Raw genomic sequence first — 9,240 nt, 5'->3', positions numbered from 1 at the left:
GGAAGGGCGCCCAAGCGCGACGGACCGAAAAAATCGTCGTAGGACTTTGCCTGACGCAGTTTCCACAACAGAACCCATATCGTCAGGTTAGGCCCATAGGCGACGAAAAATACCCCTTAGCGGACGATTTTGAGACATTGTCTATCAGAACTTTTCTTGTAGTGGTCCTTCGCATGTGCGTCGACTTCATGTGTCTCAATAAACATTGTCCAAAGGATCACTTCCCCCTCCCGAGGATCGATCAAATTATCGACTCCACGACAGGCTGTGAACGTCTTTCCTTTCTGGACGCATACTCGGTTACAACCAGATCCGACTAAAAGAAGAAGATGAGGTCAAAACAGCTTTCATAACACCCTATGGCGTGTTCTGCTACAGAACAATGCCTTTCGGGTTAAAAAACACGGGAGCAACATATCAGCGGATGATGCAGAAGTGTCTCGCCACACAGATAGGAAAGAACGTTCAAGTGTATATTGATGATGTCGTCATAACAACAAAGCAGGGGTCAACCTTGATCAAGGATCTGAAGGAAACTTTCGACAACCTCGACAAATTCTGCCTCAAGCTGAACCCGACGAAGTGCTCTTTTGGCGTCCCTGCAGGAGAACTTCTCGGGTTTCTGGTATCAGCAAGAGGAATCGAGGCTAATCCAGAGAAAATTCAAGCCATCGTAACAATGCGGAAGCCAACCAAGCTAAAGGAAATACAACAACTAACTGGGTGAGTCGCGGCTTTAAGCAGATTCGTCGCCAGACTGGGAGAAAAGGCGTTGCCATTTTACGCCTTGATCAAGCAAGGAGAAAAGTTTGAGTGGAATGAAGAAGCAGACAGAGCCTTTGAGGACCTTAAGCGTACAATCTCGACACCTCCAATTTTGGTGGCTCCCAAGGAAAAGGAACCCCTCCTGCTGTACATTGCAGCCACACCTCAGGTGGTTAGCAAGGTACTTGTGGTCGAAAGAGAAGAAGAAGGGAAACTTCATGGAGTTCAGAGGCCGGTATACTTTATCAGTGAAGTTTTATCGCCTTCAAAACAGCGGTACCCGCATTATCAGAAGCTGGCATATGGAGTGTTTACAACAGCAAGAAAGTTGCGACACTATTTCTCGACACATCCAATAATAGTGGTCAACGAGGCACCTTTATCAAATATATTAAACAACCCAGAGGCTACGGGTCGTGTCTCCCTTTGGGGAATAGAGCTTTCCCCTCGGGTAATCACATATGAGAAAAGAAAAGCAATAAAGTCGCAGACCTTACCAGATTTCGTCGCAGAGTGGATGGAGCTACAAAATACGGGACCCCCAGATTTGTCGACAACTTGGACCATGAAATTTGACGGGTCCAAGAGGCTTGATGGAGCTGGAGCAGGTGTGATATTAGTATCACCTCAAGGAGACAAGTTGAAGTACGTGCTGCGGATGACGTTTCCTAACGCGTCTAACAATGAGGCGGACTATGAAGCACTGATACATGGGATGAAGATGGCAAAAGCCTGCGGTGCAACCCGGTTAAAAATCTTCGGGGACTCCCAACTCGTGGCTCAACAGGTGATGAACCAGTGCGACGCGGTCAATGACATCATGATAGCATACAAGGAGGTATACAATGAACTCAAGAAACTATTTGATGGGTGCGAGGTGAATCATATTAGTAGACCAGCAACGACGAAGCCGATGCTTTGGCAAATATTGGGTCGCAGTGCTTAGCAATACCACCCGGCATATTTTGGGAGGAAATAACTGAAAGGTCAACCAAGATGAAGAAACAGCCAAAAAAGAAGGAGAAGCTTGAGAAAGACTCGGGGGCTCCAGCAGGATCGGAAGCAAACACCTTGGGAGATGAGGAATCACATGAGATAATGATGGTGCAAATTCCTTGGATGCAGGATTACGTAGCATATATCCTAAGGAAAGAACTACCTGAAGACCCAGTAGAAGCAAGGCGAGTTATTAGACGATCTAAAACTTTTACTGTGGCAAAGGGCGAGTTATATAAGCGAAGTATATCGGGAGTATTACAGAGATGTGTTATACCCGAAGAAGGAAGAGTTATTCTAAAGGATGTACACGAGGGAGTATGCGGACATCACGCAAGCAGTCGAGCAATAGCAGCCAAGGTTTTCAGGGCAGGATTTTACTGGCTAACAGCAATAGAAGATGCAAAGGACATAGTGCGTACATGCGATGCGTGTCAAAGATTTGTAGCCAAACCTCATTCTCCGGCAGCAGAGTTGATGCCAATACCCTTGTCATGGCCTTTCGCTCAATGGGGTCTTGATATGGTGGGAAAATTACATAAGGCGTGGCCAGGCGGATACGAATATATGCTCGTGGCTGTCGACAAGTTTACCAAGTGGATTGAGGCAAAGTCAATAAATTCGCCAGATGGAGCATCGGTTGTCAGCTTCGTCAAAAGTATCGTTTTCCGATTTGGAGTTCCTCATAGCATCGTCACGGACAACGGTAGTAATTTCACCTCCAAGGAATTCAAGGCATATTGCGCAGAGGTAGGCATCAAACTACACTTTGCGTCAGTTGCGCACCCGCAAACCAATGGTCAAGTCGAGAAAGCGAACAGCATCATCTGCAATGGCATCAAGAAACGTCTGCTAACACCATTAGAAAAAGCTCGACACACTTGGCCAGAAGAACTTCCTAGCGTGCTATGGAGTATACGGATGACACTCAATACAGCGACACAAGAAACTCCATTTTTTCTGGTCCATGGAGCTGAGGCAGTGCTTCCGATAGAAATAGAACACAATTCTCCGAGAGTGGCGGAATATGATGAAGAAACCTCGAGAAAGGCACTGGAGGACGGTGTCGACGCACTCGATGAGGCTCGAGACGAGGTGCTGTCAAGGGTCACCAAGTACCAGCAAGATCTGAAAAATTACCATAGTCGACGTCTGCGACCAAGGTCTTTCCAAGTTGGCGACCTGGTTCTTCGGCTCATGCAAGATAGCCATGAAAAGTCCGAATCGCCATGGGTAGGACCATACATCATCACAGAGGTGCTTGCTGGAGGAGCGTACAGAATAAAGGACAAGAAATCAGGGGTCGCAGAGCCAAATCCATGGAACGTGGCGCAGCTCCGGCGTTTCTATGCCTAGAAGTCAAAATAGAAATATGCATGTAAACATACATTGTACTGAAAAGCTCGCGAGTTTTCAGACGCACTCTTTTCCTTTCAGGGCACCAAGTGGGTCTGAAAGGTTTTTAATGAGGTGGGCTCGCGATGCTACAATATAGTAAAGATATTGGTGATATACATCTTTTTCTTCGACAGATTTGGAGGTTTACAACTCACAAAACAGAGAACATAAACTCGACTGTTACAACATATAAAACACCAATTATTTGCCTTGGTTAAAATACCTCGCGAGTAATAAGTGTACATACGCCTATCAAAATACTCGGGGGCTAGAGAAGGAAGAAAAAACAAATACACATAGTTCTCGCAATATACATACTTCTCGCAATATATAAGACATGCTTTTGTTACAGGAAAAATCGACAGAAGACAAAGTTTCATTCATCTCCTATAAGATCATCTATTTGTACTCTTTCGACTTGCGCAGGAGCATCCATGGAATCATCATAATGGCTCTCGGAGAAATATTCAGTATCCATACGAAGAAGATCCGCAACCATTTTTTCCGCTACAGGTGTCACCTCGTCGTTGATCTTGTCGACGTTTCTCCTTCGCTTCTTTAATCTGGCATGAAAAAGCTCAACAGTGTTGGACATGTCCAATTTCGGGTGGCAGATCTGTAGCATGATCATGGAAAATCTAGCACCAACAAGAAATTGGGCCTTCACAAAACCATGGATTTGATCCACACTTTTGAACTTGTTCATCAGTTCAGGAAGTGTTTTTGGTTGAGGATTCCGAGGAAACATGGCATTGTAAACCATGGCCAGAGTCCATGCGCAAAATTCCAGGTACTCCCATACCTGACCAGCTCGATCCTGGAATCGCACAATTTTTCGGGTCCGGTCTGGGGAAGCCCAGAAGCTGGAGTTGTTTTGATGAGCAAGGCGAAGAAGAACTTCAGATCTCGCGTCAACACGCTGATCTTCGGCAACAACATCCAAAAAGAGCCTAACCATGTGGACAGATGATCAGTTTTGCAACAAAGTGGCTATGGATAACAATACAGAAGAATATAAGATATGTAACTTACCCGCCATATCCAGGCTCACGTCATGTAGCAGCTCAAGCATATAGTTTTCTCGAGAGGTGGCCTGTAAGGCCTCGGCAACCACATATTCTTTTAACTTCAAAGACTCCTGAGCTTGCTGGAGAGCTATTTTCTCCCGCTCAGAAGATTTGCGGGACTGTTCCATGACAATAAGGGATTGTTTCTTCATGGTTTGGAGCTGTTGTCGAAGTTCAGTCAATTCTGACTGATCCAAGTTAGCACATGAAGAGTATCCAGGGAAACATCGTCAGGGGTCCGTTTCAACCGAGACGTAGCAGGGGAAGCAGGTCGTGGCCCAGCAGTCTCAGAATAGTTGTCAAAAACCAACTGGAAGAAAGGAAAAGTCGACATCAATTACCAAACGAGAGTTCCTCTCTTTCCATTCATAAATTGAAATATTTACATAGGGGAAGATCCATTACAAAATATCGACTCCTAGTGAGTCAGCAGGGGCAGTCGTATATCAGAATGATATCGACACCTACCAAAAGAGGAAAAACAAATGAAGGAGTGGGATTGTCTACTTGACCTCCGGCTTGGCGGTACTATAGGAAGCAGCTGGCTTGTATCCGAGGAAGGAGGGAATCTTCTTCGAGTGCGGCTTGGCAGCCTTAATCAAGGACTGCCACTTCTCCTTGTTTATCCCCTTCGTTTCACCAGCTTTCGCCCAGTCGACGTTCTGCTGGCTTTCGGCAACCAGAGCTATGGTACCTTCAACGCCAATCTTCAAGTTTTCCTGCCGGAAATTCAGTCCAAGATCCTCCTCGGGAATGAAGCGCTTGGCAAGATCAGAGAAGGTATCTGGTTGGGTTTTCCTTGGAAAGAAGTAGGGGAAGAGGCGCGTAAATGCGGTCCGCGCATCAGCAATACTGCGGCGCGCCAGATCCCCATAAATTTCAAGGAGGGAAAGGGCGTCGAGGAGACGATCCCCTTCAGGGTCCTGAAGTTCGAAATCTTTACCCATTTTTCCTGCTGAAACAAAGTTCGGGTTATCAACAAGCATAAGGAGAACTAATCTTAGAAGAGACCAGAGCAAAGTGATCAACGAACTTACTGACAAAGCGCCGATTTTTCAACTCTAGGCGGCCAATGATATCCTCTTCGCGAGCAATCTGTTGAGTTGTCTTCTCGCTTAAAGCAGTTTCATCTTGGTGGAGTCTCTTTCGAAGATCTCCAACAGAGGCAGCGTCCTGTTCGGCCTTCTCGCGAGATTTTTCACTTCGCTCCAGCTTGATGGCGAGATCCGGCACGCTTGTTAGCTTTGGCGAGAGCCTCTAGCGGAAGGAAACATGGAAGAAGCGTTAAGACACAGACAACAATATAGTCTACTCGATGAAAAATAAAGACGATAGAGAGGTGTACCTTTCAAACCTTCAACAGTGTCACGGTACCCAATAAATTGAGTACCGAGACGGATGAATTGCTTCATCAGAGGCTGTAGAAAGAAAGGTGCTAGAAATGTGGAAGAAGGAAAAAAACTCGACAAGTGACACAAAATAGCTGTAAGGGTCCTTACGTCATCCAAGGAGGAAGTCGATGAACTCCCGGCCAAGAAGCCTTGTTCCTCGCCAAGTTCAATCCTCGCTCTTTTCAGCAAGAGGGCTGGCGACAGGAGTCGACATTTCCAAGTCTTGATGAGGAGGCAAGGTTTCCTCCGTTGCACGATGAGTTTCCGAAAGAACTAAAGTTTGCGACGTGCTCGTTGGAGCAGTCACATTAGCGGGTGGTTCTTCTTCTTCCTCGCCACTATTCACGAGGATAACATGAGAATATCTACAAGCAATATATTAAAAGAAAAAGAAGGCAAGATAGCTTACGAGCTAATGATAGCATTCTCATAAGGATAGAAGGCACCCTCTTCCTCGGGAGCAGCTTCCTCGGCAGGTGACCCGCTGGGTTTGGATGTGCCGGAATCTTCAACTTCACCCCTCTTCCTTTTGTTCTTTGGGGAAGCAGCGGAAGGAGGGGAATGCGCTGATTCGGAAGCTTCCGACTCCGTCTCTTTATCAGAGGAAGCCGCGGATTTGTGAGATCCTGCGACTTCACTGTCAGGGCGAGAAGTGCCCTGAGAATCGTCGGTAACGACAGTTCGTTCATCTACCTCCCCACCATCAGGTAGGGGAGACAGAGAAGAGATGACTTGGTGGTTCTGTAGAAGAAAAATCAACATCAACGGACAGTTAAGTAATACAAAAGTCGACAGCAAGACAGTAAGATAGCAAGATAGCAGTCGAAATTTGAATCAAACTCAAGAAAGAAAGTTAACCAAGATAGTAGTTGAAAAAATATAAACTCGCAAGACAAGTTACTTACTTGGGGGAGGGCGTTGGTGCCGCTGTATGGCTCCACGCGACAGGAGGTTGGAACTGTATCTTTTTTGCTCAGCGACGAAAAACATCGGACCAGCTTCTCCAAATCCTTCACAGAGAGATCTTTGGATATGCGGTCGACATCTTTTTCGCTAGCATACAACCACAGAGGGTTCTTGCGAGCCTGTAAAGGCTGCACCCTGATCCTAAGGAAGTGCGCAGTAATTTGAACACCCGACAGTTCCTTACCGCGATGCGCTTCATCAGCGCATATGTCGCCATCTTCTCTTCTTCGGTAGCTTCAGCATCCCATGATCGACGTCGAAGGATTTTTGCGCTACCATCAAAAGACGCGATATTGTGATCCTGCGAGTCGTTGTAGTCCTCGCGGGTGTATAGCCACCTCCTGCGCCACCCTTGGACGGATTCGGGGAATTTGACGTCGAAATAATCGACGTCAGGACGGACACAGATAACGACACCACCTACATTGTAGGCGATGTTGTGGGAGCTGTTGTGGCGAATGTAGAAAATGCATTTCCATAGGGCCCAATTCGGATGGGTCCCGAGAAAGCACTCGCAGAGGGTTATGAAGATGGAGATGTGGAGGATGGAGTTCGGAGTGAGCTGGTGTAGCTGCAGCCCATAGATGAAGAGCAATCCACGGAGGAACTCGTGGATGGGGCTGGATAGGCCGCATATGAGATGGTCAATGAAAGTTACCCGATAACCGATGCGGGGCGTCGGGTAGCTCTCCTCCTTGGGAAAGATCAGCGCGTCTTCTTTCTTCGTAAGCCCAAGCTTCTTGAGAAGGTTCATGTCCTGGTTCGAGATCTTAGATCTCTCCCACTCGGAGATTTCCAGATCCTCCGTCGCCATGCTGATTTCTGGAGTGGTGTGCTTGGTGAGCCTCGCCCGCGGTAGCATCAACGTAAGCGCTGGAGAGATTGAGGAAGAGCACGGGCGCAGAAGCTTGTTTGGTTGCAATGGAAGCTTTTGGAGAGAGAGAGGATAGGAGCGCTGCGCAGTGAAGGGGATTATTGAGGAAGAAGATGATTACTTATAGCGAGTCATTGAACCGCTGAGCCGTTGGATAGAAAGGAAGAGAATCTGATGCTTTACACGTGTCTCCAGGGATAGAAAGGACATTTTACTACGAAGTAACTAGACAGGCGCTACAGCGCGCGTGCCAGAGAAAGCGGAGGACATGTGTCCCCACCTTTCGAACGTGTCACGCGACGCAGTATTAAGGACCCACGGTCAGTGACAGGACAGGACCCGCACCTTCCCAATACAGCGATCGTGGCTATCATCAGTGCTGATGTCATTATAAAGAAAATTTCAGCTGCAGTGCTTGGAGGTTTGGCGATAGAGATTATTGATATTTTCGGGAGTTTTTGATCAAATACAAGTTTTTGCTCAAATGCTCGGGGGCTACTTTTATAAGGAGGCTGATAGGAAGATGATTCAAAGAAGACAAACATGAGCCTACAGCCAAGTATAAATACTCGACTGTAGCCTCGGGGGCTACTCCCATCGGGAGCGCTGGTCGCGCACCCGATAAAGATGGAAATACTGGAAAAAATTGACAATATAGCGGTAAAGATACTAAAATGGTGAGCCTACAACCAAGTACAAGCACTTGGTTGTAGCCTCGGGGGCTACTCCCATCGGGAACGCTGTTCGCGTACCCGATGAAATTGAAGAAGTCCTAGTGAGCATATTTCGAGTTATGATATAACTCTTCATATACTCCCATCAGGAGGACAAGGTGAAAAATATAAAAGTCATCATCTGACTCGAACAAATGTGCTATTCCAGCAGCCGAAAAAGGCACTCGACAATATAGTTTCAGAGCGCCTCAGTCGCGATTTAATCTCTGAATGCCGCAATACTTTGCGAAGGTAAGACCCCATGATCCGTCCTGCGCGGCGTGGCATCGCACCCGAATGCGCTCTGCTACTTTTTTCCGTATCAATAGATGGGAAGAAAAATCCTAACGGATGCGTTAGGTACCCGATAAAACGCGACTGGAGTTCGGCATACGGTAAGACCTTAAGCGGCACATGTCGAAACTACGCCAGTATACCGAGATCATGGCCAGGGACTTGATCTTGAAGTAGGTATTTACGGGATTGCCACAAGAGCAGTTAACTGATACCTGATCCGTCAGATGAACCAGCCCCAATTACCTTTATCCCTGTACAATATATCATTGTTTTATGAAAGTCATTTGATAACTCGAAGAAATCAAGGTGTTAATTGTAATGATGGAGATTTTCCCTGATTCTTCGATTCAAGCAAAATCTCGGGGGCTACTGACATAGGCATCCCCAATGGGCCTGCCGAAGATGGTACCCGGGGTTTACTGAAGGCTCACGACCCGAAGTTTGTGAAGCCCGGAAGCCCAATTAAGGGATAGTTTGGAAATATAGAGTTGTATTTGGAATAATGACTTGTAACTATTACGGGACGAACTCAAAGAGTCTCCCGGACTTTGTAACTTGTACATCACGAAATCCTCGGCTCCGCCTCCTATATAAGGGGGAGTCGAGGGAGAAAGAGAGGATCGATTTCATTTTCAATATAACCCTAGTTTTCTAGCAGTCGAGTACTTTTCCGGCTGAACCCTCGAGATCTTCTTGCCCTCTACTTCCTTGAAAACCCTAGTCTACAATCTGTAGGCATTGACAAGTCGATACCTTGTCAGGAACCACCTGTA

Source organism: Lolium rigidum, chromosome 6, assembly GCF_022539505.1.
Source record: "Lolium rigidum isolate FL_2022 chromosome 6, APGP_CSIRO_Lrig_0.1, whole genome shotgun sequence".
Taxonomy (NCBI): Eukaryota; Viridiplantae; Streptophyta; class Magnoliopsida; order Poales; family Poaceae; genus Lolium; species Lolium rigidum.
The sequence above is the reverse complement of the archived record's forward strand: the minus strand, read 5'-3'. Positions refer to the sequence as shown.